This window comes from Symphalangus syndactylus, chromosome 1 (genome assembly GCF_028878055.3).
Source record: "Symphalangus syndactylus isolate Jambi chromosome 1, NHGRI_mSymSyn1-v2.1_pri, whole genome shotgun sequence".
Lineage (NCBI taxonomy): Eukaryota > Metazoa > Chordata > Mammalia > Primates > Hylobatidae > Symphalangus > Symphalangus syndactylus.
In genome coordinates this window covers 27757245-27768595 of record NC_072423.2, presented here as the reverse complement: position 1 = coordinate 27768595, position 11351 = coordinate 27757245, and the positions used below count along the sequence as shown (strand labels likewise).

At 45.4% G+C, this 11351-nt stretch overlaps 1 non-coding gene across 1 annotated transcript; it reads left to right on the top strand.

Annotated features, from left to right (window-relative positions):
• The first annotated feature begins 487 nt into the window (after window positions 1–487).
• LOC129461225 (U6 spliceosomal RNA) lies at window positions 488–594 on the top strand. Its single transcript, XR_008650430.1, has one exon. It is a non-coding gene; the product is annotated as a U6 spliceosomal RNA (small nuclear RNA).
• Window positions 595–11351: the final 10757 nt, after the last annotated feature.

Genomic DNA, 11351 nt, shown 5'->3' with positions numbered 1-11351 from the left:
TGCTCTTGGATCTGGTGTCCTTACCCATTGTTGCATACCCTCCCCTGCACCTACAGCTCCCTTCCTTCTCCTCTCTGCAGATCCCAAAAGCCTTTCTTCTTCTCTACCTACAGGTGTGAGAACCTCCACTCCCCACCCCAGATGCCCCTGTTTCTGTGTCTTGCCACAGATCTCTCTTGCTAACTCTGTATGTCAAATGCCTGGCACATGGCGGCCTTCAGTTTATATCCTCAAATTGAGTAAATGATTGAACGTATGAATGAATTGGTGAGTTGAGTCATCTATTACTCTATCAGCACCACGGGACTGCCTCTCTGTTTATAGGATCATTCATTCATTTATCCCTAGGAATACAAAGATAAATGTGAATAGGATAAACATTTTTCCTAGGCTGTTGAAGAATTTGTGCTCAGTATAAGATCTGGGGCATTTCATCCCTTTGGGTTAAGTTTTCTGAGCCCAAAAATGTCTTTAAAAATCAACTTCTGTGCTTGCTTTGGCAGCACATATACCAAAATTGGAACAATATGGAGAAGATTCGCATGGCCCCTTTGTAAGGATGACACGCAAATTCATGAAGCATCCCATAGTTTAAAATAGTAAAGTAAATCAACTTCTAGAAGCACAAGCTACTGTCAAATTTAATCATTAAGACTCCAGGTCTGCCAATCCAGAGTGATCGAATTTCTTTCTTTTGTGAAATACAGCATTCTCTTTGTTTCTCACTAAAAGAGACACTTAAATTTGCTTCCCACCAGGTCTGAAGCTGGTGCCTAATGTGGCTGAAAATGTTATTGAGCCCAGTGAGGAAATCCAATGCCCTCGGGCTGCCGGGCTGAATGGCAGCCCTGTTTCCAAGGGCATCCTCCTTTGTCTGCCTGGAGTCTCAAATGACATGTTTGGACACAAAGCCTCTTAGGTAGAAATTACTACATTTGCAGGCATTCCTAATTTGCAGCTAGGTTTATTATTTCAAAGTCTTTTATCACGATTAGACTTCAATGAGCTTTTACAGCTGAGCGGCAACCCTCGTTTGGAAATGTTTTATTATGCTGTTTATTGGTTTTCTCGTTTATCTTTCTTTTTTAAGGTCTCCTCTTTGAAAGACAGCCATCTGCGTTGAAATTTTCCAGGGAGGATTTTACTCTCTTCCCATCAAAGTCATTTTGTAACCTCTCTGAGATACTTATCATTATGAGTTTAAAACCTTTCTATGTGAAGACAGCAGAGAGGAGATTGCTGACAGGGCCTAGGAAAGCCAGAATCCTTGTGGAGCCGGGGGAAAGAGAGGCCATTTTCCTAATGATTATTATTCTTAGGCTGGAGATTAAGTAGTTCCTTATATAGGCAGCTTTAGGCCAAGGAACTCTGGAGCACAGGAATCATAGGAGAGCAGGTGTGTTTCCCCCACTCACTAACTGCATTGGTTATATTTTATTATGATTATGATTTTTTTTAAAACTGAGTTTCGCTCTTGTTGCCCAGGCTGGAGTGCAATGGTGCAGTCTCGGCTCACTGCAACCTCCGCCCCCTGGGTTCAAGCAATTCTCCTGCCTCCGCCTTCTAAGTAGCTGGGATTATAGGTGTGCACCACCACACCCAGCTAAACCCCACATGGAGACGGGGTTTCTCCATGCTGGTCAGGCTGGTCTCGAACTCCCAACCTCAGGTGATCCACCTGCCTCGGCCTCCCAAAGTACTGGGATCACAGGCACACCTGGCCAATTTTATTATATTCTTTTTTCTCTCTCTCTCTATTTTCTCTTTCTTTCTTTCTTTCTTTCTTTCTTTTTCTCTCTCTCTCTCTCTCTCTCTTCTTTCTTTCTTTTTCTTTTTTTTTTGACAGAGTCTTGCTTTGTCGCCCAGGCTGGAGTGCAGTGGCCCGATCTCAGCTCACTGCAAGCTCTGCCTCCTGGGTTCACGCCATTCTCCTGCCTCAGCCTCCCGAGTAGCTGGGACTACAAGCGCCCGCCACCACGCCCGGCTAATTTTTTGTATTTTTAGTAGAGACAGGGTTTCACCGTGTTAGCCAGGATGGTCTCGATCTCCTGACCTTGTGATCAGCCCACCTTGGCCTCTCAAAGTGCTGGGATTACAGGCGTGAGCCACCGCACCCAGCCTCTCTATTTTCTATATTCTTGATGCTCTGGTATCTGGGGGCTCGCTGACTTGGAATAGACTGCCTTTCCCAGGGTTAGCCAATTTTTAGAGACAGCAAACTCGTCCCCTGGTAGTGGGCCTTTCATATGCAAACTAACGGATCCAGATCCCATACTCCAAGCCACCTTCTTTGCCTGGCTCTTACACTCCAGGAGGCAAAATTCTTTTGCCCCAATCATCCCAGGGCCAGATACCAGATGACTCGAGACACCCTCTAAGCCCCAGAGCCTGCAGAAATTATTCCAACTGGCCAATCCTAAACCTGCCTTCTCTGTTGACCCTGCCGTGCCCAATCCCTCCTGTGAAAACCACAGTAAAGTTTCTCACCCTCGATTTCCCCTGGCCCTTTCTGCCTCCTGACCCACCTGGTGTTACCCGATAGGCTCCTGAATGCTGGGCCGAGGCTCCTGTTTCTAAGGAACTCTGAGTATAAAAGCTATCTTTTCAATGGTAGTCACCTCCTGATCTGTTGGCCTCACCATACCTGAATAATAATAAAACCTACGTCTTAAAACACAGCTCCAATCTCACATTCCCAGAAAGTGAGAAACAGAAGAAAAACCAAAACCTATGATTACCAATTCAATCCAGAACACTGAGAGACAGAAGAGGCTCTGATGGAGAAGGGCAGGCGACCAACATCTTCTGACTGTGAACACTGTCCAAGTCAGCTTCATCAAGAGCTTGGAAAGTGGACGTTTTGTCATGCTCATTTTGCCAATGGGTAACTACTGTTATGGGTGGTGAGTCCCTACCGGTCTGCAGCAACCTCACTTCTTGCCTCCTCAGATAAAAGAATTCGACCCAGAGGCATAAGGCAGAGGAGAGACCCAGGCAAGTTCTAGAGCAGGAGAGAAATTTTATTAAAAAGCTTTAGAGCAGGAATGAAAGGAAGGAAAGTAGACTTGGAAGAGAGCCAAGTGGGCAACTTCAGAGATCAAGTGTGCGGTTTGACCTTTTGACTTGGGGTTCTATACATTGGCATACTTCCGGAGTCTTGCATCCCTGCTCCTGTGATTCTTCCCTTTGGGGTGGGCTGTCCACATGCGCAGTGGCCAGTTAGCGCTTGGGAGGGGAGCATGCGCAGTGTGTTTACTAGAGTTGTACCCATGCTCACTTGAGGCGTTCTTCTCTTACCAGTTAAATGTCCCTATTAGGTTATATACCAGTTAAACTCTGCCATTTTGCTTCTTTTTTTTTTTTTTTTGAGACGGAGTCTCGTTCTGTTGCCCAGGCTGGAGTGCAGTGGCGCGATCTCAGCTCACTGCAACCTCCGACTCCCGGGTTCAAGCTATTCGCTGCCTCAGCCTCCTGAGTAGCTGGGATTACAGGCACCCGCCACCGCGCCAGGCTAATTTTTGTATTTTTAGTAGAGACAGGGTTTCACCATGTTGGCCAGGCTGTTCTCAAACTCCTGCCCTCAGGCGATCCACCCACCTCAGCTTCCCAAAGTGCTGGGATTTCAGGCCTGAGCAACCAAGCCCGGCCTACCATTTTGCTTCTTAATGCGCATGCTCGGGCCCACTCGCCCACCTCCTGAGATCTTATCGGGAAGCTGCTGATCACCAGCTTTAGGTATTTCTGTTTATTGTGAGGCTGCCTTTCCCTGGTGCTGGCTGGGACCAATTATTATTTCGAGAGACGGCTAACAACCACCTGCCCATCACCTGATGGTTGCCTGACATTCCTGGTGTGTGGGTGGGTGGGCAGCACTCTCTGCCCTGCTCATGCCTGACTAGCTACCTACAGTAACAGTACGACTTCAGGAAGTTAAATAGTTTGTCCAGGGCCACAAAGCCACACTAGTAGGCACTACAGCCAAGATGAAAACTCAGTGTTATTTAATCGGTACTCAGTGCTAGCCCAACTCCAATCTTTATCTCAACTCCTACCCTCTGAACCTCCTGCTTCATATGGGAGCTTCTCCTGGGTTCTATTCCTGAATAGCTTTGCTGTCTGTCAAACGCCTTAAAATGGAAAAGATGACTACTTATGGTCTTGCGCCTTCTACTAATTGTATTTCAGACAATCAGTGGTTTTTCCTGATATCTGATGTCCTGCAGTGTAGACTTCTTTGAGCTACATGCAGCAGGGGAAGAGGAGTGCTGGGCATGACTTATCTGCATAGAGGCAGTTTACAATTGAATCAAGGACACACAATGAACACAACAGAAGCAAGACTAGATAATACAGGGGAGCAGGCCAGGTGCGGTGGCTCATGCCTGTAATCCCAGTAATTTGGGAGGTGGAGGTGGGCAGATCACCTGAAGTGAGGAGTTCAAGACCAGCCTGGCCAACATAGTGAAACCCCGTCTCTACTAAAAATACAAAAAAATTAGCTGGGCGTGGTGGGCACCTGTAATCCCAGCTACTTGGGAGGCTGAGGCAGGAGAATCTCTTGAATCTGGGAGGCGGAGGTTGCAGTGAGCCGAGATTGTGCCATTGCACTCCAGCCTGGGCAACAAAAGCGAGACTCTGCCTCAAAAAAAAAAAAAAAAGATAATACAGGGGAGCATTTAATCAGCTGCCAAATTGCGAGGTACAAAATATACAAGTAGAAAGAGTAGAGGAGACCATTGAGGACTTCCTGGACTAGATCAGGACTTTAAAGGATGGGAAACAGTTGGGTAAAGAAAAGATAGAAGGATTGTTTTCGGACGATATGGTGGTTCTTCAAAAATTGAATTACCATACTATATGGTTTGGCTGTGTCCAAAACCATATATTTTCGGTACCTCATATAAGTGGAATCATACAGTATTTGTCTTTTTGTGACTGGCTTATTTCACTTAGCATAACGTCCTCAAGGTTCATCTATGTTGCAGCATTTGGCAGAATTTTCTTTTTTCAGGAAGAATAATATTCCATCATATGAAATAATGTTCCATAGTATTCCAAAATATGTATGTCACATTTTGTTGATGTGTTCATCTATCAGTGGATGCTTGGATCGCTTCCACCTTTTGGCAATTTTTAATAGTACTGCTATGAACATGGATGTACACGAATCTGTTTGAGTTCCTGCTTTCATTTCTTTTGGATTATATACCTGGAAGTAACATTGCTGGATATATGGTGTATTAGTCCATTCTCATGCTACTAATGAAGACATACCCGAGACTGGGTAATTTATAAAGGAAAGAGGTTTATTTTATTTATTTACTTATTTTTGAGGCAGAGTTTCACTCTGTTGCCCAAGCTAGTGTGCAGTGGCCCCATCTCAGCTTACTGCAACCTCTGCCTCCCGGGTTCAAGTGATTCTCCCACCTCAGCCTTTGAGTAGCTAGGATTACAGGCGCCTGCCATCACACCCGGCTAATTTTTGTATTTTTAGTAGAGACAAGGTTTCACCATGTTGGCCAGGCTGGTCTCCAACTCCTGACTTCAAGTGATCCGCCTGCCTCAGCCTCCCGACATGTTGGGATTACAGGCATGAGCCACCACTCCCGGCACTAGGGGCTTGTTGAAGGCCAAAAATCGTTCAAGGCCTGCTCAGAGAAGCAGTTTCCTAATTGCCATGAGGCAAGTACCTCCAGGCAGAAAAAGGATTTTAGAATTAGAATTAAAATCAGATCCTGGCCTGGGGTGGTGGCACTCACCTACAATCCCAGCTCAGGAAGCTGAGGTAGGAGGATCCCTTGAGCCCAGGGGTTTGAGTTCAGCCTGGGCAACATAGTGAGACCTGCATCTCTAGAAATAAATAAAGCAGGTGGGGCGTGGTGGCTCGCTCCTGTAATCCCAGCACTTTGGGAGGCCGAGGCAGGTGGATCACTTGAGGTAAGGAGTTTGAGACCAGCCTGGCCAACACAGTGAAATCTGGCCTATATTTTTTTTAACATAAAAAATATATTAAATTTAAAAAAACAAAAAACAAATCCCAGTGTGATTGTTTGGATGTACTGTTTCTTGAGCTAGATTGCTTAATTCTCTCTTTTTTTTTTTTTTTTTTGAGACAGAGTATCACTCTGTCACCCAGGCTGGAGTGCAATGGCATAATCTCGGCTCACTGCAACCTCCGCCTTCTGGGTTCAAGCGATTCTCCTGCCTCAGCCTCCTGAGTAGCTGGAATTACAGGCGCCCGCCATCATGCCCAGCTAATTTTTGTATTTTTAGTAGAGACGGGGTTTCACCATGTTGGTCAGGCTGGTCTTGAACTCCTGACCTCGTGATCTGCCTGCCTCGGCCTCCCAAAGTGCTGGGATTACAGGCATGAGCCACGGTGCCCGGCGCTTAATTCTCTTTATTATTATTATACCCTTGTCTCAACACCCATTGCTGGGCTCATTAAAACCCGCAGGTCATCCTAAAACCACTTTTCAAAATTTCTTGACCAGTTATTTCTCAAAACCCCCTAGCAAGAAGCTAAAATAGACTTTCTGGTCTTCCCTTGTTTCCTTACCAATCCCTGAAAATCCAGCGACAGAGGCCAGTAGCAAAAATGAGGAAAAGTCAGGATGCAAGCAGAGAACCCATCTGGGATTTTAAATTAACTGAGAGTTATTTATATCAGTTTTTATTCCAGAGAGTTCCTGGTATCTTGTTAGCAGATGATGAGTATGCAGTTTGACAATTTTTTTTTAATGAGCCTGTTTTTTTTTTTTTTTTTTAATGTTTTAAAGATAGGAGTCTCATTATATTGCCGAAGGTGGCTTCGAACTCCTGTGCTCAAAGGATCCTCCTGCCTCATCTTGCTAAGTAGCTGGGAAAATGGGCCTATTTTGAAAACAGTCAATTGTACTAATGAAGCTTGATAACCTTATAATAGATTTTCTTTTGAAGTTGCTTCTGCCAAAACATGGTGAAATAATAGGCACATTTATCTATTAGTCATATTTATAGTCTCTACCCCAGGTAATCCGGGATTCTTTGTGAGCAAATGTCACTCTCCATTCAGGCTGCTGTGGAATATCATCTATGTTTGCAAATACTTACTTTCACACCTCGCATTTCAAGTGAGTTTTCTAACAATTTAAGCCGTTGTCCACCCTTCTTTGGGTGATCCACCACACCTGGCCCCACTGCAGGTTTCATAATTTTATTTTATTTATTTATTTATTTATTATCTTTTTTTTCAGAGACAGAGTCTCGCTCTGTCGCCCAGGCTGGAGTGCAGTGGTGTGATCTCGGCTCATTGCAACCTCCACCTTCCAGGTTCAAGCAATTCTCCTGCCTCAGCCTCCCGCGAAGCTAGGATTATAGGCGCACGCCACCATGCCTGGCTAATTTTTGTTGTTGTTGTTTGTTTGTTTTGAGACAGAGTCTCACTCTATTGCCCAGGCTGGAGTGCAGTGGTGCGATCTTGACTCACTGCAACCTCCGCCTCCCGGGTTCAAGCAGTTCTCTTGCCTCAGCCTCCTGAGTAGCTGGGATTACAGGTGTGTGCCACCATGTGCAGTTAATTTTTGTATTTTTAGTAGAGACAGGGTTTCACCATGTTGGTCAGGCTGGGCTCGATCTCCTGACCTCGTGATCCACCCGCCTCGGCCTCCCAAAGTGCTGGGATTACAGGCGTGAGCCACCATGCCCGGTCTAATTTTTGTATTTTTAGTGGAGACAGTATTTCACCATGTTGGCCAGGCTGGTCTGGAACTCCTGACATCGTCATCTGCCTGCCTCAGCCTCCCAAAGTGCTGAGATTACAGGCGTGAGCCACCGCGCCTGGCCAGATTTCATAATTTTAAAGCATTAACTTAATCCAAACATGAGCAAGAGAGGATAGTAGTCCCCCGTTATTTGCAGGGGGTACACTCCAAAACTACCAGTGGATGCCTGAACCACAGATGGTACCAAACCCAACTGCCATCAATAGAAACATGTTTGATACTATGGAGACAAAGTGGAAAAAAAACATAATTTTTTTTTTTTTTTTTGAGGCAGAGTCTCGCTCTGTCACCAGGCTGCAGTGCAGTGGCACGATCTCGGCTCACTGCAACCTCCACCTCCCGGGTTCAAACAATTCTCATGCCTCAGCCTCCCAAGTACCTGGGATTACAGGCACACGCCACCACACCCAGCTAATTTTTGTATTTTTAGTAGAGACGGGGTTTCAGCATGTTGGCCAGGCTGGTCTTGAACTCCTGACCTCGTGATCTGCCTCAGCCTCCCAAAGTCCTGGGATTACAGGCGTGAGCCACCGCGCCCAGCCAAAAACCATAATTTTTTTCTTTTTTTTTTTTTCGAGACAGAGTTTCACTCTTCTTAGTCAGGCTGGAGTGCAATGGCGTGATCTCGGCTCACCACAACCTCCGCCTCCCGGATTCAAGTGATTTCTCCTGTGTCAGCCTCCTGAGTAACTGGGATTACATGCGCCTGCTACCACGCCCAGCTAATTTTGTATTTTTAGTAGAGATGGGGTTTCTCCACGCTGTTCAGGCTTGACTCGAACTCCCAACCTCAGGTGATCCATCCACCCAGGCCTCCCAAAGTGCTGGGATTACAGGCGTGAGCCACCACGCCCAGCGAAAAACCACAATTTAAAACAAAATATTATAAATAAATAGTAAAAAAATATGTATTTTTTATATATATATGTTTGTTTTTTTTTTTTCATGAGGCTGCAGCCAGGTGCGGTGGCTCACAACAGTAATCCTAGCATTTTGGGAGGCCAAGGCAGGTGGATCACCTGAAGTCAGGAGTTCGAGACCAAATGGCCAACATGGGGAAACCCCATCTCTACTACAAAAAAAAATACAAAATACAAAAAAATCAGCTGGCCATGGTGGCGGGTGCCTGTAATCCCAGCTACTCGGGAGGCTGAGGTGGGAGAATTGCTTGAACCCGGAAGGCAGAGGCTGCAGTGAGCTGAGATCATGCCACTGCACTTCAGCCTGGGCAACAGAGTAACACTCCATCTCATAAAAAAAAAAAAAAAAAGAAAAAGAAAAAGAAAAGAAATGTTTGAGTTCATATATTCCACCCACAATTTTAATGCCTTTTTAAAATCTTTTTTTTTTTTTTTTTTGAGACCGAGTCTCGCTCTGTTGCCCAGGCTGGAGTGCAGTGGCGCAATCTCGGCTCACTGCAAGCTCCGCCTCCTGGGTTCACGCCATTCTCCTGCCTCAGCCTCTCCGAGTAGCTGGGACTACAGGCACCCGCCACCATGCCCGGCTAATTTTTTTTGTATTTTTAGTAGAGACGGGGTTTCACCGTGGTCTCGATCTCCTGACCTCGTGATCCGCCCGCCTCGGCCTCACAAAGTGCTGGGATTACAAGCATGAGCCACCGCGCCCGGCCTTAAAATCTTAACTAAACATTTATCAAGCAGTGTGGCCATAACTTCTGCAGTTTGAGGTGCAACAGCAAAACTAGCATGAATTTCTTTTTCCTTCTTCACAATTTCATGGATATAAGATCAGCAATGGCTTTTTTCTTTCCTTATTAAGTCAAGAACTTTCACCTTTTCACTTAAACTAGCACTTTACAACTTCTCTTTGGCATATCCAAATTTCCACCATCACTATTCTTTTCTTTCCTTTTCTTTTGAGACAGGGTCTCACTCTGTTGTCCCAGGCTGGAGTGCAGTGGCACGATCTCAGCTTATAGCAACCTCCGCCTTCTAGGCTCAAGTGATTCTCCTACCTCAGCCTCCCAAATAGCTGGGATTATAGGCATGCACCACCATCCCTGGCTAATTTTTCTATTTTTAGTAGAGACAGGATTCTACCATGTTGGCCAGGCTTGTCTTGAACTCCTGGCCTCAGGTGATCCACCCACCTCAGCCTCCCAGAGTTCTGGGATTACAGGTGTGAGCCACCACGCCCGGCCAGCATCAGTATTCTTGCTCTATGGGGCCATCATGAAGTGAAATAAGAGTGACTTGAATCCAAGCACTGCAATACAGAGACAGCCGATCTGATAACTGAGAAGGCTCCAATGTGGCTCATGAGTAGGGATATCTATGGCATGGAGATGCTGGACAAAGGGAGGAATCCCACCACAGGTGCAAGACTTCATCACACTACTCAGAATGGCAGGTGCAACTTAAAGCTTATGAATTGCTTATTTCTGGAATTTTTCATTTAATATTTTTGGACCTTAGTTAACGGAAGGTAACTGAAACAGTGGAAAGTGAAATCATGGTTAAGTGGGGCTATGGTAAATTGTGACCACCAAAAACAACAGAATTCATAACTGGCACGATGCAGCTATTCCTCCACTAAGGGCCCTGAGTGTTCTTTGAGTGTAAAATTTGTGTTTCTATTTTGGTGGTTATCTAAAAAAAGATAGCATCTGTATGTTGCAGATCATCTGGCTGATTACCACACAGCTCGAATTCTGCCTCATGATGCCTGCATTCACATTTTGTCGTGGATTCCCAGCTGTACTGGCACTACTGAGATGCTGAAAGCTCGGGATCCCCTATAACCATGCCTTCTTCCTCACCAACCCAAGAGTAGGACTGCAGCATTGCAAAGCCAGTTCTTCTGTGTAACATGCATATTTGATGATCAGTGTCCACCAAATTACAGGCTTTTATCTTTTTAATCTTTGGGAGTGAGAGTAGTTGACTTTTAATTTATGAATTTGTAATAAAAGCAAAAATGTCTGGAGAAAAGCAGTAAACTGGAAATTATGATTGGTGTAATTTACAATAGAAATAGGCAATTTCGGCTGGGCGCGGTGGCTCACGCTTGTAATCCCAGCACTTTGGGAGGCCGAGGCGGGTGGATCATGAGGTCAGGAGATCGAGACCACGGTGAAACCCCGTCTCTACTAAAAAAATACAAAAAATTAGCCGGGCGTGGTGGCGGGCGCCTGTAGTCCCAGCTACTCGGAGAGGCTGAGGCAGGAGAATGGCATGAACCCGGGAGGCGGAGCTTGCAGTGAGCCGAGATTGCGCCACTGCACTCCAGCCTGGGTGACAGAGCGAGACTCCATCTCAAAAAAAAAAAAAAAAAAGAAATAGACAATTTCGAATAAAGAGCAGAAAACCATACCTAATTTATGCATGAGGACAGAACGCATACTGAAATTAAGACAAGATTGACACTGAAAGTCTAGGCAGAAAAAAACAGGACAGAAAAAGAAGAGAAGAGTGGTGGAAATGTCAACAGATTCCTAGTGGAAATATTTGCTCACAGCCATCAAGCTGTACAAGTTTGAAAAAGTAAGATCAACAAAATATATTACAAGCATCTTTCTGAACTGGCTCTCAACCTTTTCTTTTTCCCTCCTCCCGTTCTATTTATACA